Below are 27,542 nucleotides of genomic sequence, written 5' to 3' on the forward strand. Positions count from 1 at the left end.
GGAGAATTCCTGATATTTCACATGCTAGCCCATCTGTCAGAATCCAATTATATTTCATCTTTAATTATCAAATATAGAAACTCCCAATTCTGCCATCTCTGGATTCTGCCATAAGAGGGAGAGAAGGGGGAGAACAAAGGGGCTTTATGGCCCTCACTTCCTTCAGTACACTTCAAAGGGCTGAATGTTGAAGGTGTGTTTATTGTAACCTCGAAGTGTTAGCATACCAAAGGAGAGTATTTGCCTTTCATGTAGTTATCTGAAGTCTCCATCCAGACGGAAGAAAGAAGAAAAGGGTGGAATTGTGATACTTGAAACTATCACTGGAAGGGGGGTTGATTGGGTGGGACTACTGGGGAACCCCTTAAAACCTTGAATGGAAGAGCTTGAACCCCAAGTCCTGTCTAGCATGCCTGCAACCATTTTCTCTTAATAAAGGATTCCTGTTGGAAGAATTATTCTAAGAGTTCTGTCTTCTTAAGATGCAAAGTGGGGTGGGTCCTTACATTAGACAGGACTTGCAAAATTAATCCACCTGGAAGGTAGACCCTTGCCGGGGGATTTTGCAAAAATTTACCATGTCAGACAACGAGGCAAGAGAGGGAGAAAACTCCCTGGAAAGAGAGCCGCTGACCCAGTTGGAACCTTGCCAGATGTTGGAATCCGAGAGGCCAGATTCCTCAGGAGAAGAAGTGGTGGAGACACAGGACCACAAGCCTCGCTGGTCGATGGGCGTGGGAAAGAAAAGTGAGTGGGGAAAGGAATCAAGAAAGGTGACCCTGAGACGGGGGACCAAGCAACCAGAATGGAAGCAGGAGATGGAGAAATCCCTGCACGCAAGTGAAGAGGGAGGAAGCTGGGTCCCGTACTCAGACTGGATCCTAGAGAAAGCTATTGACCTGATGAAGAGAACTCTCAGCTCCCTAGGAGAGGAGAATACTGAGCCCTACGGCCGCCCCAGTTCCTGGAGCCACAAAGGGAGAGACACCGAGGGGGACGTGGAACCTGCAACCCCAGGGACGTCTACTGATCCAGGAGCCCCCACCCCCTACCGGACCACAGATGGCAATCTGGACGGAAGACACTACCACCCACAATGGAGGCACCGATCCATTCCAAGACGTCCACCGTTGGAGGTGAAATTCAAAGGGGAGCCAACACGCTTGGGTTTTTTCCTAACCCAAGTCCTCAGCTACATGGAGGAATACGGGCAGGACATTCCCAGCGACAAAGCACCGCATCCGGATCGTGCAATATGCCCTGGAGGACCAGATGCAGATGGGGTAGTGATACTCTTGCCAATGACTCCAATGCCCCAGAACTCAGTAACTTCAACCGTTTCATGTCCTCTTTGAGAAGACGATTTGAAGACCCCCTGGCTGATCGCAAAGCCCGTGAAAGAATAACAACGAGGAGGCAGGGCAAACGCCCAGTGGCTGAGTATACACAAGAATTCCGGGCCATTGCCAGCAAACTGAATTGGCCAGAAGACATCCTCCTTGGCCGTTTCAAAGACGGACTAAACTATGATCTATATGATGCTTGCCTGCCCCGAGGAGACCCACATCGACTTGAGGAATGGTACGTATTGGCAGAGGAAGCAGAGATCGACATATTGAAGAGGCATCGCCGAGGAAAACAATGGAGCCGCCCCCCGCCTGAGCTGACACACCAACCGGTGAAATCATCGGATACAGCCAAGAAGCAGATGGGGTGTTTCAAGTGCGGAAGAGAAGGGCATCGAGCTGTAGAATGCCGCTCAAAGGCCCCCCAGCACAACCCAGACAGATCCCCAATCAACAAACCCAGAGAGTATTCAACTAAGCCAAAAGAAACAGCCATGAGAATGATGGAAATTGCAGAAACCCCCACCTCTGCTCACCAGGGGGAAAGAACTCCAGCCTACACCACAGGGACGGTGGATGCCTCAGATAACAGCTCGGAGGGCGAACCCCTGGTAAGTGGATGCATCACACCCATCTTCAAAACAGTGACTATATTAATCCCCCCCCTGCCCGAAGCTGTGAAGGTGAAAGCCTTAATAGACTCTGGCTGCACCCGCTGCCTTATTAGCCCAACACTAGTGGGGAATCTGGGCATCCCATCCAGGAGACTGGAACAACCAATCTCATTTGGCCAGCTAGATGGATCCATAGCAGGGGGGATGCCAGCTACCCTAGCCACTCTGTCAATACACCTCTCCCTGGGCAACCATGAAGAGGACTTAACGTTTGTGGTGACCCCAGGTATGGAATGCCCAATGATTCTAGGGATGGAATGGTTGAAAAAATGGAACCCCTGGGTAAATTGGATGATGACAGAAATCAAATTCCCGAAGGGGGACCCTATGGACTTAAAACCCCAAGGGAGGCTACCAGAATCAAGAATAGAAAAAGCATCCATAGGAGAGGAAAAAGGATTAACAGAAATACCAGAGGAATATAGGGACCTTGCTGAAGTCTTCAGTGAGGAGAGGGCAAATGAGCTTCCCCCCCCACCGACCCACAGACTGTACCATTGAATTCAAGCCTGGGGCAAAACTCCCGAAGCCCAGATTATACTCCATGAGCCCAAAGGAGAAGGAGGAAATGGAAAGATTTATAAAAAAAAACCTGGAGAGAGGTTTCATTGATCCAGCCAAGCCTAAAGTGGCTGCCCCGGTCCTTTTTAGAGAGAAGAAGGATGGCTCTTTACGTTTATGCGTGGATTATAGGGCCCTGAATACAATCAGTGAAAGCAACCTATACCCTCTGCCCCTCATGAAAGACATGCTGTCACACCTATCGAAAGGGAATTTTTTTTTCTAAACTAGACCTAAGGGAAGCTTACTATCGCGTGAGAATTAAGGAAGGGGATGAATGGAAGACTGCATTTAACTGCCCCATGGGGTGCTATCAATTCAAAGTCTTGCCATTTGGATTACAAGGGGGCCCTGCAGTCTTTATGCAATTAATCAATGACGTTCTAAGGGAGCACCTATTTAAGGGGTCCTTGTTTACTTGGACGACATTCTTATCTTTACTGAAACAAAAGAAGAACACGTCAAACTTGTCAGAGCGGTTTTAAAGAAGCTGCGAGCCGCTCACCTATATACCAAACTCTCAAAATGCGAATTCCACCAGGAAAGGATAGACTACCTAGGCTATCGCATATCCCCACAGGGCATTGAAATGGACCCGGAGAAGGTCAAAGCAGTACTACATTGGGCACCACCCCGCACAAGAAAGCAACTACAAAGTTTCCTGGGCTTTGCAAATTTTTACCACCAATTCATCCCCTCATTTGCACAGATAGCCTTGCCCCTCACCAACTTACTAAAAACGAAGGGAACATCCTCAGTAAAACCTAGCCAGCCACTAACATGGACAATGGAGTGCCCAGCAGCGTTTGAGAGACTAAAGAGACTTTTTTCTGCCGAACCAGTACTAAGGCACCCAGATATGGACAAGCCCTTCATAATACAGGCAGATGCAAGTGATGTGGCAGTGGGGGCTGTGCTATTACAAGAAAATGATGATACAGTATTGCAACCCTGTGCATATACATCCAAGAAACTCACGGAAACAGAACAGCGCTGGCCCATATGGGAGAAGGAGGCTTATGGGATACGTTGGGCATTACTCACGTGGCGACAGTTCCTGGAAGGCAACAAAATCCCCTTCCAGGTGTGGACTGATCACAAAAATTTAGAAGCCCTGAAAACTCCAGGAAACTCAATCCCAAACAAGTCCGCTGGTCCCAGCATTTTCACCAATTCCAATTTAAGCTCAAACATTTACCAGGAAGAAAGAACTTCCTGGCAGATGCACTATCTCGCATGCCTCAATATAACAGCGCACGAACCACAGACTCTAGACCCATAATGCAGAGTCACAACTGGCAGCACCATAACCACAAGAAACCCAGCAAAAGAAAACCAAAACTTGACAGCCAAACTGGGATTGAATTCAGAAAAAGTTTGGAAACAGATGACTGGTTCCAGAAAAACAAACATGTGTGCACAATGAGAGCCGGGTTGCCTTGGGTAGGGGAAAAGTTATATATACCAACAACTCAAAGACTAACTTTCATGCACCTTTGCCATGACACAAAATCAGCAGGGCATTTTGGATTTGTAAAAACTTTACACTTAATTAAACGGCAATTTTGGTGGCCATCAATAAAAAGGACATAGAAAGTTATGTTGCCAGCTGCCCAACCTGTGCATCAGCAAAGAGGTTGCAAGGGAAATCGCCAGGGCTTTACAACAGTGGCAAGTCCCTCAGCACCCCTGGGGGAAATAGCCATGGATTTTTATAGTGAATTGCCAAAAGCAATGGGATACTGTTATCTGGACATCACGGACCTATTTTCCAAACGTGCACTTTAATCCTTGCCAAAAAATTCCCACTGCAAAGGCCTTAACAAAACTTTTCATCCAGCACATTTACAGATTGCATGGGGCACCCCAACGCATCATCTCTGATAGGGGAGTGCAATTTACGTCTGCATTTTGGAAGGAATTTTTATCCCTCTTAGGGACCACTCAGGGATTGACATCTAGCCACCACCCTCAAGGAGATGGACAAGCGGAACGCTGCCAGTCGGTACTTGAGCAATATTTGAGATGTTTTTTAAATTTCCAACAGAGTGATTGGACGGACTTACTTCCTTTTGCAGAAGTTGCCTACAATAATGTAGTCCACTCCAGCACAGGCTACACTCCTTTTCAAATAGCCAACGGTCAAAGTTTCAACCCTATGCCAGAATTAACCCCAAAAGAACCAACGATCCCTTCACTGAAAGAATGGATGGAAAACCTACAAAACACCTGGCCAATAGTCAGAAAATCAATAGATGAAGCTAGGCGGGCATACAAAGCACAAGCCGATAAAAAAAGGGTTGAGCCTACACCATTCATTATAGGAGAAATGGTGTACTTATCTACAAAATACCTAAAGTACCTACAGCCCTGTAAAAAACTTGGACCAAAATACATAGGACCTTTTCCAATTAAAAGAATCATAAATCCAGTAACAGTAGAATTAGAATTACCCAAAAACCTCAGGCAAATACACCCAATTTTTCATTGCAGCTTGCTGAAAAGAGAGCATCAGTCACATCTACGGCCAAAAATCCCCACACCACCACCTCCACTCATGGTGGAGGGTGAACAACACTTCGAAATAAAGGAAATCCTTGATTCTAGGAGATATCATGGGGCAACTCAGTACCTAGTTGCCTGGAAACACCTACCTCCCTCACAAAATGAGTGGGTCCATAAACGTCATTTCAGAGCCCCGAAGCTATTGAAGAAGTTTCACACAGAGTATCCTAACAAGCCTGACTAAATTTTATACTTGTGTTTTCTTTCAGGTGGATCTCTCTTATTGTTAAGAGGGGCCGGATGTCAGAATCCAATTATATTTCATCTTTAATTATCAAATATAGAAACTCCCAATTCTGCCATCTCTGGATTCTGCCATAAGAGGGAGAGAAGGGGGAGAACAAAGGGGCTTTATGGCCCTCATTTCCTTCAGTACACTTCAAAGGGCTGAATGTTGAATGTGTGTTTATTGTAACCTTGAAGTGTTAGCATACCAAAAGAGAGTATTTGCCTTTCATGTAGTTATCTGAAGTCTCCATCCAGACGGAAGAAAGAAGAAAAGGGGTGGAATTGTGATACTTGAAACTATCACTGGAAGGGGGGTTGATTGGGTGGGACTACTGGGGAACCCCTTAAAACCTTGAATGGAAGAGCTTGAAACCCAAGTCCTGTCTAGCATGCCTGCAACCACTTCTCTTAATAAAGGATTCCTGTTGGAAGAATTATTCCAAGAGTTCTGTCTTCTTAAGATGCAAAGTGGGGTGGGTCCTTACACCATCTCTTCATCTAGACTTCACAGATCTAGACACAGACACAGGTATAGACATAGACATAAAGCAGCTATAGAAAAATGTTTATTGCAAACAAAAATAAAGCAATTTTGTTGGTCCACTACAAGTTAGATGCAAATGACTCTTACTGTACACCTTATAGCTTCTTTTCCTCACCTTTCCCAGAAATTAATACAATCTTAGCTTGGTACTGCATTCTTTCTTTCTCTTTCTTTCTTTCTTTCTTTCTTTCTTTCTTTCTTTCTTTCTTTCTTTCTTTCTTTCTTTCTTTCTTTCTCCTTCCTTCCTTCCTTCCTTCCTTTCTTTTTTTCTTTCTCTACTTAGTAAACTAGTAATTTTTATTTAATAGATTTATGTGGCTCCCTATCTCATATACATGACACTAGGTGGCTGATAATTAAAATAGGACTAAAAACATAATTTAGAAAACATCCCAAAATTACAGACTTAAGTAACTGAAAAATAATAAATGACAATGACTGTTTTTCTTCTTCCACTGTATCATATTTATGGCACTGACAAAATAGAAATTGGAGATAGGTGGTCTTTATGTTTTTAGAACCACAATGTGCTAGCTTTTTGATGAAGTTCAAAAGCTTATTTAAGCCTTTAAACTATAAATGATATTTGCTAGTTTATTGTATTTTCTCTAGGTCATGGATGGTGTTGGAATTATTTGGCTATTAGTTATAATAAAAATAGAAATCAGATTAATATCTGATATGTTTTATCAACAGAAGAATTGATTGGAAGCCAGAATAGGATGGAGAACAAGTCTGAATAGTAACAAGATGAGGGGGAGAGATAACTAAATAGTGAAAGAAAAAATAGCAGATAAGGCAATTTTGACATATTGTAAATATGATGCAAATTCACCAATAGCAAATTGTTTGGGGGAGACCTATACTTTCCAGCAATTATAATCTATTTGCATTTTAATGCATTTGTTTGTTTCTTATAGCATCTTCTGTCCTAATAAATGTAAATTTACTCTTTTCCTAACTAATTCTCTCCACTACCATTCCACAAATGATTATTTCAGGAGAAGAGACTTTTGCTTTGAACACCAATGGAGTTATTGCAGATTCAAAAATAGTGGATTCTTGCTAAAGCATTCTTTAAATGCATTTTATTTCGTAAATAAAATTTGAATACAGATTTGCCAAGCCAGTGTTAGGTAAAATTAGCAACAAGAATGCATAAAACATGAGGGAGAAAAGAAATGTTAACCAAGCTTGCCTCATAGTAGATTCAAGTCATAATTTATTTTGCAGAAATCCCAAAAGAATTTGCTCCCCTTGGAATACTTGCAGACCTATGAAATCCCAAAACAGAGGAGAATGGTTGTGAACAGATAGCAACATATTAAGAATGCATTGTGATTCAGATTTCAGCTAGTGCTTTCCCAGAATTTTGAGATGTATTACAACTAAATTAAACTTATGATTTGAAGAGATGAAAAGACTATGAAAGATGTCATATGCCATCTGCAGAGAGATCTAGTTAGAGCAGAGGTTTGCGTAGCTATTTCCCATAATGGAATGTTATGATCACATAAACCTGACATCATAACAGATTGTGTTGATTCTAAAACCAGAATAGTGTTATTCTACAGATTGAAACACAAGAGGCAATAACTGAGGCACAAAATAGCGTTAGCCTAGTGGAAACAAAATGTAAAATTAAAGCTTAATAGGAAAACAAGTGATAAACTGAGATATGAAACAAAGAAGGAAGAAGTAATTATATTTTAATTTTGTCTACATTTGTAGCTGCATTATTTTTCTTTTGGTGTCATTAGTACTACCTACAATTTAGAATCATGGGATACCTAAAATGATAGACTGAACTGTAAATAACCTTATGAATGATGGCTGTTGTGTCTAGAATTGCAGAAATTAAGGAGGAACTTGGATCTTATAATATTGTGTCTTAGACAGAGATATAGGTAATGTTAGCCTTCTTTATTACTGTTAAATGTTGTTTTCTGAGTGATTTAATCAAAGCCAAGGAAAAGTAAATAAGAAGATGCTGAATTCTTTCCTTGCTACCTTAAAAATAAAATCTCTCTTAAAATACTTCAGGGGAAAGTATTTTCTCCTGCAGAACCACAAAGTTGAAAAATAGTTACAGATGCATTATGTGAACCACTAAGGGGCTGAGGTGACATACAACACTACTAATAGTAGTCTGCACATCTATTTTACGGTATAGTCAGTTAAGTCCAAATGCTTTTCAGGAAGAAAATCCAGAACTAGAACATCCCCCCAAAATGGTTGTCCAGATTTGAGCTGAAGATTTCCCTTTGGATAAAAAAAAAAATACAGTTTGAAAAAGATGACATCCACAGCAAATTAAGATAATGCCAAAATAATGATAGATAGGGGATGATGTGATTACAAACATTACAATTACATACTTGTGTCAGAATATAATTGCAACATTTGTGTGGTATCTGATAAAAATACATACATAGTTGCATTTGTGTATGTTATCATGCTTGTGTTATCATTTAGCCTTTATCTCGAATCTCAATATAACCATAGAAAGGCATGAATTTTTAGTATGAAAATAGCTAGCATAGAAAGATTTTTTTTTTGCATATTTTTTTTTGCATATTTAGCTACCTTTCGTTATTGCTTTTTATTAAAAAATAAGAGACAAATATAAAGATTTCACATAATATATTAAAACACAGAGAAAAGAACAAGCCTTGCAAAATGGAAATCAGCATGGATTCTCAAGGATAAACTGCCTCATCAACCTTTGGGAAGTTTTTGAGAATTTCAGCATGCACATGGGTGGAGATCACTGCATACAATTTCAAAAAGGTTTTAATACAGAGCTTCACCGAAGTTTCTAATATATAGACTATATATATAAAATGAGCTGTCTGTAACTAATTATGAAAAAGATCTTGGAATCACAATGAAAATGTCAACTCACTGTGTGGTAGCTGTAAAAAAAGTTGTTCATGCTAAGGATCATTTAGAAAGGGCATGAAAGTACCAAACTACCAACAATAAAAAGTCCCCATACACATTTTTGACATGTCCATACTTAGAATACTATGTTCAGTCTTGGTCATATTTTTAAAAGGATATATTAGAACTGGGAAAAGTGCAATAGAAGGCAAATAGAAGGGGCTTGAACACCTTTGCTGGAATAAAAGGTTAGAACATGTGAATCTCTTTATGAATTAGAAATATACACGCCGAGACAAATAAAAATATTAGAACTATTATCATAAAGATTTCTTCAAACTAGAACTTATCTATTTGAAAATGAAAAAAAAAATACAATCTCTAATAGGAAATGACCTTTAGATGGGAAACCTAAATACTTTTACATGGCTACATTATAAATAAAAGAATGAAAGGGTTTAGAGTCTGTATGGAAAGCAAGAGAGAAAGAGAAAAATAAGTGGGGATAAACTGTAGCAATTGGAAGTGTTAACTCCCTGAAAATATCATCCAATGCATGAGAGGTGGATGAGGTGATACCAGACAGAATATAAAAGATTGTGGGGAGATTTGGAAAAAAAAGGAAGGGAGAATGAACAGTTAAGAAATAGAAGGCAATTGGTAATTTATCTCATAAATGACAGTTTAGCCCTACTGCCCAATAAGTTGAGAAAATGCAATAAGGCCAATGCATACAGAAATAGTTCATTTATGCTCTTTAAAATGTGACAAGTGGGTCATGACTGAGACGAATATAATCATGTGTGTCATGGAGAAAGTGGACATAGAGGAGTTTTTTAAATACTAGGTATCATCTAATGGAAAAAAAACCTCAAAAAAGATTTAAAACAGAAAAAGAAAGCAACTCTTCACCCAGCACATCATCAATAGACTAAATTACAATAAAATGTGGAAATTACTACTTATAGGGCTTTAAAACAATGGATCTTTATAGCATAATGGAAAGGTTGAGTCAATTTACCATGTGAAGACATGATAGGATTTCATGCCACATGGGAGAATGCATCAATATTTTTGCTTAGCTGTCTGACTTTTTCCTTCTCAGTTCAGCAGTGTTCATGCTTATTAGATACTTTCTTATATTTTAGAGCTATAGAAAGAATCAAAGGGGAATAATTTGGGTGCTTAAGTATATATGAATGTTTGGGTCTAGGTAGATAGTGCAAATGGCTCTGCTAATGGACAAAAATATGGTGCAGCTGGATGGGTGGGGGAAACAAATAATCATTTCCATAGCATGATTGTGACAGTGGCATACAAACCTGGACTAAGTTTGACTTGCCAAATAAATAAAAAATACTGGGCTTCCACTGCCTCTTCTTCATTACTTTATGTACCATCAGCTAATATTATCGAACAAGTTAAGGGTGGAAGTACATTGTTAAAGAAAGAAAATTTGAAGACCAAGTCTCCCCACTACCAAATACTTCAATGTGAAAAAGAAATGTTTTTCTCTACTAAAAATATCTAGCTCTGCTGAAGGTGTGCTTTTGTTTTCGTGCTTTGGGGCATCTCTACTTGTATATTCTCCCCCCCTTGGGCTAGGCATATAATAGTTACAACACCTACATCTGTTGTGTAGCAACATAATTTTGGACCCAGAAGAATATAAATATAAGATTATTCTTTTAGAATTTTCTTCTTCTGTCTTTGATTCATCTGAAGAAGAAAAGGAAATACATTTAAATGATTTTACATGCTGAAATCCCCATTGCAAGCATTTCAGGATTTTGTAAACACTTGACACAAAACTATTATTCATAACATTTCATTTCATACTAGGAAAAATGTCTGGTGGAACAGAATTAAAATTAATTTGGTGTCAACATATAGAAAAAAGTTTATATAGGTCCTACATTTAAAAAAAATCAGCAGAAATGAAAATGGGAAATGAAAGAGAACTTTAAATATTCAATGGAATCAAGAACATTAATTTGGAATGTTTTATGTATAAAACGTTCATATATAATATATTCATTTATATCCATATAGTACATCAATACATGACTATGCAATAAAATAATTTTCTAATAGATCAATACAATATCTTCTCAGCCTTTTGGCTAAGATTAAATACAGTATTTGTTCTAATCAGTTTAATATTTAATATGTTTTTCTATTTGAGGACTGTATAAAGCAGTTTTCATTGTGGACTAATATAACTAAAATGAAAATCAAACTGAGAGACTGAGAGACTGCATAGGTTGTAGAATAAGTATTTTTTTTAAGAAAGAAAACTATGATTCATCTCACTAATCCAGATTATATTTGTAGTGTTTCATCTGAAGTGTCCTTTCTCATAGACATATGTTAAATATCCCTCCTGGAGCTATTCGCTGGTGTTTTAAAACACCTATTCCAGAATATATTCTTATTTTTACATGCTGCATGTTCAGTGTGTATTGATCTTTTTAAGTGGACATTAATAATATAGTAAGCAAATACCCATATTTGTAAACCAATATTTGTGGTATTTTGAGGCCTAGATTAGCCATTCACAACATGCACATGTTTATTTTAACTTTGTGGTAAACTGGCTTGAAAATGGTCTCTAAATTATTAATAAAAGAAAACATTCTAGAATACACAGTGAAAAGGACCAGGTGATTTTTGCCATTTTGTCCATAACTTTGTGTATGTTTGTTAATGAGCATGACTCCAGCTTTGAATTGTGTGCATGTTTAGAAGAGATGATGGAGGTATCAAAACAACTACTGTAAGCTTCTTTTTGTTCTCCCCTTCTTATCTCAAAAGTGCCTTCAAGAGAATTCTTTTTCATTGTCAAGTCCTAAACAAATATCCAGCTGTTATTGAAAACACTACAAAACTAAAAAATATTAAACCAAGACTATTTTTTTTAAATCCAGTGATTTTAAAAGTCTCACACCAAAATCTTTTTTTTCCTTCTTAAGTGATTAACAGTACCAGCAGTTATTTGGAAAATAAATGTTTGGCTTAAGAAATCTAGCTTCTTTGGAAAATAGAAATATTGTATTTTGTTTCTCTTCATTTCTCCCATAATAAGATTCATACATTTTTCATGAGAACTGAATATAGATAAATGTCTGCACTCATCTAACCACAAATGGGATATAAGAATCTGTTTAAATCTGGAGCAATAGTCCTCTGCAACATAGTATTGCAATATATCAGAAGCAAATTATATAAATTTCTTGCCTCAAAATATGCTCGCTATATTCTGATAATGAAAACAACATTTAAAAATATGAAATGTAAATGAAAGTGTGAAATTGCTATGCTATTGCAACACTTTTTTCTTGAAATGTATGTTTCCATAGTGCAGAAAAATCTGCAATGGATCTTTGAGTTTTAATTATTAAAAAATGTTCTCCTTATAATGAATCACTTTAGAAACAAAGGATAACATTTTTATAGTCCCATAATAAAAGGGATACATATATCACTTACTCTACACAAAAGAAATATTTTTGAGAAAAACACTATACAATTTCTCTCTAGTTAGAGAATACTTTGATCCTGCAATCATATTTGCAAAATATTTCCAGTAAAAGGTTCAGAAATATTACATATGGATATGATTATTTGTGAATGTTCATATATTTCTACTATATTTTATTATATAACTTTATTATATAACTTTTCTATTATATAAAACTTCTCCTGTTCTTATATTACAAAATCACTATTGGCAACCAGCATAATATATTGGGTAATATTGCACTGATTTTCTAAAGAGGCACATGTTTCATAATAAAAACTACTGTAACTTTGAGCCTCTTATAAATACAGTAAATAAAACAAACAATTACAATAGCAATAGGACTTAAACCTATGTACTGCTTCATAGTGCTTTACAGCTATCTAAGCAGTTTACAGAGTCAGCAAATTACCCCCAACAATCTGGGTCCTCATTTTACCAACCTCGGAAGGATGGAAGGCTGAGTCAACATTGAACCCATCAGGATTAAACTCCAAGCAGTGAGCAGAGTCAGCCTGCAATACTGCATTCTAACTACTGTGCCATCATAATAGTTTCATGAGGTTCACAGAAAATGTCTTTCAAATAAAGCAAAAATAAATTATATCTTTGGAATCTTCTCAAAGGAAGATCTGAACTCTTTTAGGATACAGTTCATATTTATCTCCTTGTAAGATGGAGCCAGAATAAATCTTTGAGGAATATAAAATATAACATAGAATAATAGAGTTGGAAGGGACCTTGAAGGTCTTGTAGTCCAACCCCCTACTCAAGCAGGAGACTCTATACTATACTGGACAAATGGCTGTCCAGTCTCTTCTTGAAAACCTCCACTGATGAGGCACCCACAATTTCTGGAAGGAAGTCTTTACACAGATTACTTGTTCTCACTCTCAGGAAATTTATCTTTAGTTCTAGGTTGGATCTCTCTTTAATGATATTCCACCTGTTACTTCTTGTCCTGCCCTGAGGTGCTTTGGAAATTGGGTGGACCCCTCTTTTCTGTAACAGCCCCTCAAGTACTGGAAGACAACTATCATATCACACTAATCCTTCTCTTCATTAGATTTACCTAGTTCCCTCAATCATTCATCATATGGTTTAGCCTCCAGATCCGTTATCATCTTTGTTGCTATTTTCTGCACACTTTCACAACATCTTTGTAACATGATGCCCAGAATTTGATGGAGTATTTCAAAAGTGATTTCATTAGTTCAGTATAAAGTGTACTATTACTTCATGTGATTTTGAAACTAGCTTTTTTGGCACTTGCAGCACACTGCTGACATACTTAAATGGTGGTCTACTAGGATAGATCCTTCTTCATGAAATTCTTAAGGGGTACAAAGTGAACTGACAGTATATAGAAGGAACAAAAGGCAACCTGAAACTTTTTTGTAGTTAAACATGTTTATTTTCAGGCTGCATTTTCCTGGAACATCTTGTTACCAATCTTCAGTTTCATGACCTCATTAAATCAACTACTTCTTGTTCTATCAAACTCATATTTCTTGTACTTGGAGTTCATGTATTTTTGCTGACCAGCTAGTTTAATCAAAGTCTAGACACGTGTTCCTGATATTAATATGAGTCAAAAGGTCTAAAGAGGCAGGATAGGTAGTTTTTCAACATATCATTTATTAGAAAGCACATTTCTGATGGAGTATTTTTGGTTCTGGACTTAGAAATGTAAGCTCATAGATTACTACCCTTCATTGATTTACTAACATGGAGGCTTTTCAATATCTTATCAATGCTGTTGCAAATATTTCCTACATGAACTGAGCCTACAGAATGCTTATAAATCTAAAATATCTCTGGGGCACAATAAAAAAGCCAACTCCTAGATAATGCTGAGATCAATTTCAGTTTGTATTGAATTCTATATTCCCTTATGCTCAAGAAAGGAACCTGAATCAAAACATTTTTGAGAAGGAATTGTTTAGTTGTAGAGAAAAAGGGTCTGCATTCAGAAGATAACAAAATCACTTTCTAGCATATCCACAGATATGTGTAACATATGTATATGTTAATAGCATCTTTTCTATAGTATATAAAGGTTCCCAAGTGATATCACATTGAGACATTGGTTAGATTACATGCACCATATTGGTAAAGCGATGCACAATGTTTATTAATAGATGAACATACCCTGAGAATTCTGGCTGACACTGCACAGGCAGCTCTAATCTCTCTCTATAATAAAAGCCAAAATATTTCTTATAACCAAGACTCAATGACTACATTGATTCTGCTACCAGTGTTGAGGATTTATTGATAACAGTGGTTTGATAGTATATTGAAGTATGGCCCATACTCATATTCTGTGTAGAGAAAATGTGTGTTTAGTTTACTCTTGCACAATATAATAGGAAAGAACAATAGAGCATGGATTAAAGATCTGAAGTGATAATTGTTGTAAACTAAAGAGGGTATGATAAAAATTATATATCTTTCTCCTCTCAATTTTCCCTCAAAACAGAAATCTTTCTGTCTCTAGTTGAGTGTCCTTTACCTACAGGTATCTGGAGTCAGAAACCTGGAAATGAATTTATTTTTAACCACTTGCTCAGAATTTTGTATTGTGTAAAGATTACCCAGTTTACACTATACCTGTTGGGAATTTCATATGAAATGCATTATACATGTTGGGAATTTCATATGAAATTTTGTATGAAATCCCCAACAGATAAAATTATGAGGAAGTGCAGATAGCATTCTGAATTACCTTTGAATTGGGATACTGGAGGACATTGTTGTGAATATCTTACATCATAAGAAGAACAAATCATTCAGTACTAAATGAAGGAAACCCAGACTCCTCACTATAAGCAGTAACAGTCAAGGTAAAGCTTAAATATCTTATACATCTAGTGAGTAGACAAGAGCCATAGTAGAAGAACATTGAAGGCAATTGGAAAGGTAGATAGCAGAAGACAATGTGGCAGGACCAGTGATGACACAAAATTTTCTTACAAGTGTTTAATGAACTATTCTGGTGAAATGAAATCTATTTGGTGGCAAAGTTTCAAAACCAACTGAACAACAAGAAAACAAACAAACAAAAAAATCACATCACACATCACAACCCTCTATGGCACGACCAGCACAAGCTATGAGAAGGATATCACTATCATTTGTCAAAAACTTCTTAGAAACAAACAATAGGCTATTACAACTACATAGCATAACTATAGCATACAAACCAGTTAAAGCTCTCCAAATCATCTTAAGCAAACCAAAGACCCAGTAATCCAAGAAGAAAAAAATAGGAGTCATCTATATCATACAGGGTAAACATAGTAACAGTCACTATGTAGGATAGACATTCAGAAGACTAGCAGAGTCCATCCATGAACACCAGCTAGCAGTCAGAAGACACAATTGAAACTGCTTAATCTCACAACACTAGACAGGCTTATCCATAGATTCAGCTGACAAACTGGGAGTATCCTAAACCAAGCCAAATCCAAAAATCCTACGGGTTTCCTGGAAGCTTGACATTCAGACAAATCAGTCATCAATAGACACATATACTGTAGATGAAAAATATTTACAAACCATTCAATAAAATAAAATTTAAAAAAACCCGAAGAAAGAAACAGAAAGACAGACACATCCTCTCCCACCAACAACCAGATAAGAAAGAATAACAGCAGACAATTAATCAGGCTGAAAACAATACTTTAATCAAGAAACTACCAAGGAGAAAACCACACCTCACCCAAACTGGCAGGGCAAGCTACTGTCTATAGACAGGAAGCAGACATCACATTTACACTAATGATTTTATTTAATTGGGTAGTGAAATAACTAAAAACAAATAATACAATTCAAGGCTGAGCTGATTTATTCTCTTCTGTTGAAAATCAAAACCAATAGCTCTAGGAATCAGACTCAAGGCAAAAGCAATTACACTTTAAATATCAAGGAAAAATAAATAAATGTATACAAGATTACTCCCATTTAGTCACGTTAACATTAGTTTGAAAGTTATTGTTTCTGTAAGTAATCAGCAATTATTAATTATTTGTGAAGTACCAATATTGGCAGTTATATTGTTGGTTCCTTGGTGTCCTCTGAGTTTGCTTGTTTTCCTGCAGACATTTCATTATTAGACTAGGTAATGAAACATTTGCATGAAAACAACCAAGCTCAGAGGACACCAAAGAACTCAATACCATATTCCTAAGATACATACATTCTCTATTTTTAGATATACTGTTGCATAAGCCTGCATAAAGTAGAGTCTGCAGCTTTTATGTACAATGTGTTACATCTGTGTAAATTGTGCCTAAAAGCCATGAGTTAGTTTCTAAGCCTTAGATAATCACTGAATAATATCTGCTATATGGCAAACCATAATTGGCATGGCAGATTTGTTATGATAAATAAAATTTCCTGTATCTCTTATTTTGCATTTCTAACTACATACAGTAGAAATAAAATGGGTAATTTGTTATAAGGTGATTAATTATGTTATATTTTCATTACATTCCTATTTTGGCACAACACTAATAATATTATCATGGATTTCTTTTTTAATTTGTTATAATTTTCAGAACTCCTACTTGCCTCTTTGTACTGGAACTAAAAGGGTTAAAAGAATGGCAGAAGCGAACAAACTGTTCCCATGGCAACTTTATTTTGGCACTGAAGCTTCCAAGCAAATGACAATCCTAGTGGATGTTTAAAGAGCAAGATATCATATGTCTGTCTGAGATGCTTTCCAATTTCTGAATACTGTCTGGAGAAGACTTCCTTTTAGAATGCTGTAGCCTGTTCATTTTCATGAGTGGAGAAAATGCTGTAGTCTATTCAATACAGAGTTGATTTTTTAAAATAAAATAAAATAAAATAAACTTCATTACATATGTATTGGCTCAACAAAACAAACAATACTGTGGTTTTAACTTTATGCAAAAACTAGAATGATATGAATTGGAAAATCTTTTCAAAATTTAAAATGAATGTAATATGATCAGAATATAATTTATTCTTGTGAAGCTGTCATTTTGCACAGGTACTTTTCTAATAATATGAAAAACAAATCAGAAAAAAATAGACATATTCTGAAGTTTCAGCTTCATTCTTCCTACATTCAACAATGCACTACAAATTTATAGCTTTAACTTGCACAGCTTTTCAAAACTGAGGCAACACTTCCCCTTTGTGGCAGAACAGGAAATATCTAAACTCATTGTGCAACGTAGGAATGTATCATAGACTCCGTTTGCTAACAGTAGCAAATTCTATTTCAGGGATGTTAACCTCGCAACATCACATGATGTGTCGCAACATATTGTGACTTTTTTTCCATTGCCGGCAATGGGGTAGGCGCAGTTTCAGCATGACGCATCTGGCCCAGTGAGCCGGCAGTTTGACACCCCTGTTCTATTTGAAGTCAAATAGAGCAACTAAAAGAATTAAGACCAATCTAATAATTTCTTTAACTTCCCCTGCTTGTTCTTTTTAGTTTGGAATGATAATAGAACTAGTAGCATGGAAAAGTGTTCAATCAAGGATGGGAGAAACTCAAGAACAAATCCACTTTTAGCCATAGAAACTCTCTAGATGTCTTTAGATTGATGTCCAATTGATGTTGTGGGGATAAAATGAAGGAATATGTATATGTAAGTTTCTCTGAGCATCTATAGAAAAGTGGATATAAATCTAAGATGGAAATAAAATGGATGCTACCTTTACGATTTAATGGTATAGAAACCCCCAAACATTTTTGATTAGAAGGAACTTCCAAGTCAGTCTGAATAACAAAGACATAAACTTCTGTTAAAGCCATAAACAGCCCTTGAGGTACTAAGCAGGGATTGTGATCAATTTGGCATTTACTAAAAGCTGTCCATATCCTTGTTATGGAGACTTTTGTTATGTTTCTTATAACATGTTAAGTTGCTTTTAGTTCCATATCAGAGCTGAGTCCAAACTGACTTAATGAACTTGTCTTGTGTTCATCTCTTGTGTCATTGACTGAACATCAAAAGAAAGAAAACATTAGTGCTACAATAAAATTCAACAGTCAACAATCCATATGAATAACACCATTTGCACTTACTCACTTAGCCATAAGTTTTCCTGTCAAAGTCTGGCCTTTGAAATTCTGGTTTTCCTTTATTTAAGGTGAAGCTTTGTGATGGTATTTCATGGACTGACTATTTCTGGCTCATAGACGTGAGCCCATATTTTATTGGCTGTCACAATACTGTTAATAAATTCCTCACTCTCAATCTCATAACATGCCAATTTCAAACTCTTGAAACTTTAATTTCTGCCTCAGCATGTGAGGAACCCATCTTGGGCAAACTTTCCAATACTAAAGAACATTGATAATGTGACCCACAGGTTCCTATGAAGTGTCAAGCTTGACAGCGGTTTCCCTTTGTGTAATCCACTGATTTTCTTTAATCAATTCATCAACCATTCTCATCTGAAACTCATTGGTTGCTGCCTCAGGTAGTCCTCTTTATGTTTGATCACCCAAATGATTTCCCATCTTAACATTTTTTGGCTCAGCAACACACAGAGCTCACATCAACACAGTAATCACTATAAATAACCTGAATTTGTTTCTAAAGCTTAACTGGAGACACACTCCTTTAGTAGTCAAAAATTGAATTACACTATGTTGCTTAAAATATGCTAATGAGTACTTGTTGCACTTTTCTATTTCATGAGCAATAGAAACACAACTTTTTCCAACACAGGGGTGTCAAACTGCCGGGCCGTGGGCCGGTTTCATCATACCAAAGCCGCACCCACCCCATTGCAATGCAAAAAGAGTCGCGATACATCGCGACATGTCACGTGATGTAGTGAGTTTGAGTTCTAACACCTACTTTCTGCTGTGAGGTGAAAGAACAGATGCTAAAGAATGCATCACAGCTTCTAGTGCATTATCTGTTGTCAATTTATAACATTGAAGACATTGCCTTTCATTCAACCATATCTGTTAGTGGTATGCACTAACTACCCAGCGATTTTTTAAATGTTAGTTTCCTCTGTGACAAAAGTCCATTTTCTTTTTTTTAACAATGTTCTAAGACTGTTCTATTACTCCTTCTGAATTTTTTTCCTTGTATTTTAAAGTTGATCACTGGCACTGAGGAAGAGTGCTACAGGTAGAACAATAATTCTGAAGCCTCTTTATCTGTTCACACTTTTCTGTCTAAAAAACTTGAGTGGAAGGAATTCCTTCTTGATATTTTCCCTTGTGATTAAGGCTGGAGACGCAGAGAAACTGAAGAAAAGATAGAGAAATTATTGCATATACAAAAGGACATCAGCATTAGTCACCTCATTATTAAATGAGAGAAAGAACTTTGAACTAAATTTTGAGAGCAACTTTAATCTAAAAACATGAATGGGAATAGTAGGGGAAAATGGGGACATTTTTAATGCACAGCACAAATATTTATATCCAGACCTATTTATGGACTAATGGAAGAAAACTAGACTAAGACTTGCTTAATTTCTGCAAGTTTACTTTATCATATAATTTCTTCTTATAAGTTTTTTTTTAAGAGAAACTTGACTTTTACATTTGATGCTGATATAGAACTAGTTTGTTTTAAGTAGGAGAGTAGGTTTCAAACACTGGGACAGACAAGCTGTTTTAGCAGTACAAGTCTATATCTCTTTATGCTGTCTTTTACAGTATGAAATATTAACATATAGCTATGCTGTTCCTTTTTTGTCTAAGAGCAATTGTCCTCAGATTAATATTTACATTTTCAGTTGTTAAAGAATTGTTAAGATAGAGCGGAAAATGAAAAAGCAACAGTTTGACATAAGAACATTTCTTTAAATCTCCATGGAATAGGAATGCAACCATTTGTGGAAAATAATATATCCAACAGCTGCTATAGAAGTACTGATGTTCCATGTTTAAAACATTTGTTATAACAATGTTCTATTTGATAAATCAAGCATGGGTCTCTGCCAGCTGCTGAAGTACTCAATGTTATCATGAATCTTCAGGGACAAAACACATTTCAATCACCTGGCTGTACAAATCTTACTGTGCAAGACTATCATTAAGTTACATAGTGGCTAATTACACTGCCATTATCAGAGTTACAATGACATGAAGTTATAGCAAGTCAGTTAAACTGCTATACAGTATAAATATGATGGCATATGACAACTTCAGAAATAGGCTGTAGTGTTCCTTTCAGTCACATTGTTCAGTAGACCAAATCAGTGATAACAGTTTCCAATCATTCTGAGGTACCAAGACAAACAGCAAAAAGTCTCCAATGCCTATAAACCTAAAAGGGAAATTCATCATACATCAATTTTCTTCTTTTGTTTCGTCTACCGCAGCCTTACCCATCTCTAAAAATGTTATATTTGGGTCCTGGCCACTAAAAATTAACAGTAATAGGGAGACATGGATGAGTTCCTTTAGATTTTTCTCTATGCCTCACTATTACTACTTGTAAGGCCCAGCAAAGAATCCAAGATAGTTAATTCCAATATAGTAAACAAAATAAAACAGAGCATTATAATTGGTGGGAGTGAAAAAAATGGCTTCAAAGCAAAACAAAACTACAGAGAGAATGATATACTGTTTGTACAGCCTATTCCAAAGTTACTGAATATTGGGCCAGTCTGTTAAAAAGAAATCCATAACAATGCTGTCACAAAAAAGCCCCATATTATGTTAACAAAGAAGAGAACTGCTTAAACATCTCATTGATCTGAAGTATATTTCTCCCAAAGGCCAAATGTTACATAGTTGTAAAAAGAACTATGCACAGTACATTCAATAGAAAGCCCAAGATTCTACTTTCTGTTTAACACTAATCCATTAGATGAACTATGCAATTTGTGGCTGGTCTCTGACCTGGAGATTGCAGTTGAAATTTCTAGATATTGTATGTGTGTTTGTAGGGTTTGTGTTGGAATTAAGATCCATGAAGCTGAAGATAGAGGAGCAACTGGACCAGGGGTCTTCAAACTTGGCCCTTTTATGACTTGTGGCTGGCTGAGGAATTCTGGGAGTTGAAGTCCACAAGTCATAAAAGGGCCAAGTTTGAAGACCCTTGAACTGGACTACCAGTCAACAACATATGTACCATATATATCCTCCTCCTTACTGCTTTTGTAAATTTTACAAATATGTGTCATATTGCAGGAAAATAAAATTTCATCTGCATTAACACTGAGAAAAAAGGCTAAAACTAAATCCAGCAGTAGAAGTACTTCTTCCTAGCCATGGCAGATGTTTGGTGGGTGAAGGCCCCTGAGGAATTTCAGAAAAAAAAAGAGTTTCTGGGATTGCTTACACACTCATCCACTTATCCCCACACATAATCATTCAGTCTTGAGAACCTTTTCATGTACTGTATGTACTGGTGCTACTTTTCGTAAATTGGACAAAATGATACTTCTATACAATGTACTAATTATTTAGTACTTGATTCTCAGTTGAAAGTCTAAATCATGCTGTTCAAAAATAGTGTAACAGACTGGCATAAGGTTATGTGGAAATGTTGTCTATGATGTTGGAGCTCTGATTACTCATTCACATATTCAGATCAGCATAAATGGCTGTGATATAGGATGCTATTTTTGAAGGTCCACAAAGGCTGGCCTGTTATTTAAGAAGCTATGTAAATGTAACAAGCATTGCACATTATATTGGGCATATGAGCTGATATAGGAAAGTCTAGCTATAAAGACCCATGCCACAAGAGGGAGCAATAGCTAACCAAACTTTATTTCACAAAGATAAGCAGCTGGTTAGATGGAGACTATTGGAAAATCCCAGGTCTTTGACACTGAAATTGAGCAAATAAAAAAGCAACATAAAGACTGGAAGAAAGCAAAGACAAGTTCTTCTGTAATGTTGCCAAGAAAATTATATGATGCCATATAGTCACTAGGAGTCAAACGTGACTCAAAAGCAATTACTTTTAAAAAAGAAATAGATGTCAATAAATTTAGATAGGATAGTCTATCCAACATGTTGGTTCAATGTTTAAGGATAATAGTATTGAACAGATATGTGCTTGAAGAACATGTCTACAAATGAATACTGAAGAAGGAATATTTATTTATTTATTTATGTGACTTATATACCGCTTTAAGTGCAAGCACTCTCTAAGCGGCGTACACCAGTAAGCAATGTATATATATATATATTTACATTGCCCCCAACAATCTGGGTCCTCATTTTACCTACCCCAGAAGGATGGAAGGCTGAGTCAACCTTGAGCCGGTGAGATTTGAACCGCTGACCTGCTGAACACAGTCAGCTAAAGTGGCCTGCAGTACTGCACTCTAACTGCTGTGCCACCTCGGCTCTTAAATGATTAAGTGCAAAGTAACATTTATTAAGCCTAGCAAAACCAAATATCTTGTATATTGCTGAGTTAAATGAGCTGAATAATCCTATTTGTTATTGTAAAAGGGAGAAATGATCTGGGATAAGCAGATTAGTAAATAGAAAAAAAAAACAGGATGGGGCCAAGAGTGTTAATGGAGAAAGCACAGTGATAAATTTAGAGATAATATTTGCTAAGAAAAGGCAGTGTATAAAGTCAATCAATCAATCAACAATTGCGTGCCTGTGCCCTCAAATCAGTCTGGGCCATTTTAATTTGGTTATAGTGTTAAATACTGAAGATCCTGTCCGGTGTTTCATGTGAATTCTTATACTAATTCAGATATGTGACAATGGCCTTTCCTCGTGAAAAAAATATGCTAGCCAAGAAAAACAACCTATTTTTGTCTATGGAGATTCTCAATCCTACAGCTCAGGGTTGTCTCAAAGGTGCTTTTTCAAAAGGCAAAGCCAGGTCTCCTCGCATGGAGAGGGAGTGGGCCTCCCTCTGACCCATGCACTTTGCCCTCCTGCACCCACCATGAGCAAGCTGGCCAAGGAGAGTGAGTACAGCAGCAGCAGCCTTGAGGAGGAGGCAAACACAGCTGGGCGCCCCCTTGGAAAGTGGGGCTGCTAGGTGCTGTGGGAGCTCAAGTGCCAGCCTGGATGTTTGACCTGCTGCCCAGGGCTCCGGGCAGCCTGTGCCACCTTCCAGCCTCTCTGCATGGCCTGAGAGGGACGGTGAGGCTCCTCTAGTGGACCATGCCCTGGCACTCGCCCTGGTCTCACCCTCCTCTGCTGGAGACCCATCTGCCCCAGTCCTGCCCAGGCCCCTACAGGCCCCTCTGATGCAAGTGATGTTGAGTTGGCCATACCTACCCAGTAGGCCACACTCACACAGCCACATCCACCCAATAGGCTGAACCCACCCTGGCCACACCCACCCTGCCTCCCCCGAGGGCAACCACAATGCTGATGCGGCCCTAAATGAAATTGAGTTTGACACCCCTGGACTACTGTATTAGGGCAATTCAATGCATTGTGCACAATGATAATTGTTTAGGGAACTAGGAAAACCCCATTTTATATCTTAAAACTCCTCATTGGTTCTTTTGCAGAGATTCAAATGTCAAACAATGAAATTATATATAAAAGCATAGTACATATTCAAACAACCATTTCAACTACCAGTCTGGTCAGCTGTCTACAATTTCATGAGCATTAATGAAACCTAATAAGTACAAATAAGTAATAGGTATCTAGAAACCCAATGAGACAATTTTATTTGATGAGTGTAATCAACATTTATTATATGCATAGCAAGCCTTTCATCTTGACAAGCACGATAAATGCTTATGTAAAAGCAGCTAAAATGAAGTAACCAGGGTTCAGAGAACTGTTGATGTTAGTAGATCAAAGCAGCCTCTTTTATAGTCCCCCCCCCAGTAACTTTCTAAATAAAACTCCTTAAAAGCAATTCTATGCTTTAATAATGTGTAATGATTTTTCACTTGTGCTTTGTTACAGAATTCCTGATTAAAGATATATCAGCTTTCCAATAAGTTTAGATGAAACAAAATTGATTAAGCATATTGTAGTGTATCTCTTTCTGTCTTGTTTTCATAGAAATAGAGAAATGGCTTTTAAAAGTATCATCATCACCACCATTATCATCATCATTATCATCTAGCATTGTTATATTAGCTAGGAGACTACAATGCTAATTCAGGGTAACAGTTTGGCTGCCAATTTACCAGCTCTGTTGTGGTACACACTTCCCAAGGTGCGCCACAGGAGGACACCCTTCCCTTCACCGGAGTGGCTTCCCAAACAGGTGTCACAACCAGGAAGCTGCAGGAATATGAGCACCTGCACAAAGCCCCAGCTTTTCTCCCCACCAAGGTGGTACAGGTACTCCTCATTTAGTGACCATTCAAAATTACAACAGCATTGAAAAAAGTGACTTATGACTGTTGTAGCATCCCCATAGTCGTGTGATTTGCATTTGGATGCTTGACAATTGACTCACATATATGACAGTTGCAGTGTCCTGGAGTCATGTGATCCCCTTTTGCGACCTTCCAACAAGCAAATTAATAGGCAAACCAGATTCACTTAACAACTGTGTCACTAATTTAACAACTGCAGTGGCAAGGAAAATTGTAAAATGAGGTAAAACCCAGTTAACAAATTTCTCACTTAACAACAAAAATTTTGGGCTCAATTGTGGTCGTAAGTTGAGGACTACCTGTACTATTTATCCGCTTGCATAAAACATGCTTTCAAACTGCTAGGTGGGCAGAAGCTGAGGCAAGTGATGGGAGCCCATCCTGCCACACGGGGTGAAGGATTGAACTGCTGGAGCAAAGATGCCATTAAGCCACTGAGCCACTGTGCCTCTTTTTTGAAATAGACTCCTCAACACTGAGGCAAATAAAATATATTAAAGGATTCTTCACATATATTACGCCTTTTAAAGGCAGTAGAAATTATTTCATAAAGTCATAGATTATGGGCCAAAATAAAGGGACTTCTCAAAGGACATTTCAATAGTTTATTGTATAAATTTTATACAATATAAGTATGATATAAGAAAATATTATCTAGCTTTTGAATAATTTATATAAGTTTAAGATATTATTTAGAAGTGTAATTGTTATTATTCTTTAATTTTTTATTTTTTTCTTATTATTTCTTTTTTATTTTTCTCTTTTGTTTTTCCTTTTTTTGTTTTTTATATATAATGGAGTTAAAGTATTTTACAATTTGTTTATTGAGTGTAATTATATTTGCTTAAGGTTTATTTGGGTTTAAAACTTTTTTTTCTTTTAAGATCTAGTTAAGCCTGTATTCAGCTCTGGGAAGAACGGGGGAGGGTTTTGGGGTGGGTTGGGAGGGATTGGGGAAAGGGTTTTTATTGTAAAATTTTAAAAAATTTTAATAAAAAAAAATAATAATAATTTAAAGCAAAATACTTTAAACAAAGCATACCATTCAGATATAACACTTGCTATTAGCAAAGCAAAAGTTTGTAGTTATAATTGCAAACAACGTAAATAAAAAAAGATTAAGAGAAGAGAATATATAGAATTAATATTTTCATTTTGTAATGCAAATAATTAAATAGTTAAAATAGTTAAATAGTTAAAAATAGGATAAGGCACATTCTAAGAACATTTATAGAGAAAGTATTTTAACACAAAATATAAGACTGTTAAAGTTCTGTGTAATTTGTGCTAGTTTCTCATATTCACTCTCATATATAGTGCATATAAATATGATGATGACAAGAATCACTGAGTCCATAGGAAATGACTGTTTAATCAGCCTACAGCAGGGGTGTCAAACTGCTGGCCTGTGGGCCGGTTTCATCATACAGGAGCCGCGCCCACCCATTGCCGGCAATGGCGAAAAAGCTCCAATACATTGTGCGACATCATGTGATGTCGCGAGTTTGACATGTCTGGCCTACAGTAACTAGTTTTGGATAAGTATATTTGTAGTGGGAAGTAAATAATTATAGTGCAATGCCTATGCATCATTACTGTGTACTGGCTAAGAGACTAATTTAAGAAGTTCCTGGTCTGAAAATCACTTTTGTATAGTCTCATTAGTTTACTAAGAAGATATGGGAAGCCACCAGCTCTCAGCTCCAGTCTGGAAGACAGACAATGTGATGTTAGCTGACTTTGTAACACAATATTCTTGACTTGTAAAGCTGCTCCAGGTTCAGATGCTCAGGGAAACTCAATAGACTGCCAACTCATACTGTCTGGAGAAAAAATATTTGCAATCATTCCCATTACTCTCTCTCTCTTTCTTCAAATAATAAATTCAAATAATCTAAAACTGCAAAGAGAGTGTAACATATTTCCTATACAAAACCTGCACATTTAAAATTAAAATTCACAATACTTGGAATGTTTGTTATTGCTAATTTTGATCCAAAAATTCTGTCTCAAAGAAGAATCATGTTTGAATTATTGCCTATGTTTGGACATCAAGAATATATCCCTTTGCCTAATCCCTAAAGTGAAAATTGAAAATTATTTTGTAGGATTCATCATATGTTATTTACCTCCCCCCCCCTCCCTGGCAACCCACTGCCAACCCCCTCCCCCCAAAAAACTTCAGCCTAAGATTATGGAGGTCTAATTATTCTGTTAGAGAACATATCAATTTGTATAGTCAGGATCATTCAACTGTGATAACAACCAGCATTTAACTATCTTCAATTAAACAGCACACAGCCAGATTAGTTTCCAGCATCAGATGTAACTCCCAGACCATCTGTTCACAAATTCAAGCATATACATGGAAGATAAACACAAAAGTAAACTATTGTCTCTTGCTCATGGTACAAACAGGGGGTGGGAAGTTTAGTTCATATAACATACTAGATGTCTATGAACAGTCCTCTCTCAAAATTGAACAGCCCTCTCTCAATGGAGTGGGAGGGATATGACATCATCTATCTCCAGTCTACAACACAGTCCTTTCAGCAGTTCCAAGAACGGTCCACACTCATTTCCACTGCTCAGGTGACCCTGATGACATAGATAAATCTCCAGGTGGCCTCAATGACTCTCTAAAAGAATGCAAATGACCAGCTATTTGCTAGGAGTATAAATCCTTTCATTTCCATCCAGTCAGAGTTGAAGAAGCTTCTTGGATGAGAAGTGAAATGTCTTCAAAGAAAAACAGTCCAGTTGTCTTGTGAGAAAGCACCTTTGGGATAACATATTAGACTTAGTTCAGATAAATGGAGTTGGGCAATTTATTATTCAGTGAGCTATCAGAAGCCAGCTTTAAGTGAACTAGGATGTGAAGCCAAGATGTTTTATATTTATTTCTACTTTGTTATTCCCAGTTTAGA

General features: G+C 37.1%; 1 long non-coding RNA gene and 1 pseudogene across 1 annotated transcript in view; both read left to right on the top strand.

Annotated features, from left to right (window-relative positions):
* LOC120311864 overlaps positions 1-17,092 on the top strand; it is an 89,565-nt gene extending 72,473 nt beyond the window's left edge. The window contains exon 4 of the long non-coding RNA XR_005557749.1: positions 16,884-17,092. This is a non-coding gene — a long non-coding RNA (uncharacterized LOC120311864). The remainder of the gene's footprint in view (positions 1-16,883) is intronic.
* On the top strand, positions 10,905-11,006 carry LOC120311883 (annotated as a pseudogene).
* Positions 17,093-27,542: the final 10,450 nt, after the last annotated feature.

Source organism: Crotalus tigris, unplaced genomic scaffold (assembly GCF_016545835.1).
Source record: "Crotalus tigris isolate CLP2741 ecotype Arizona unplaced genomic scaffold, ASM1654583v1 scf7180000018371.15429387391:27106975, whole genome shotgun sequence".
Classification (NCBI taxonomy): domain Eukaryota; kingdom Metazoa; phylum Chordata; class Lepidosauria; order Squamata; family Viperidae; genus Crotalus; species Crotalus tigris.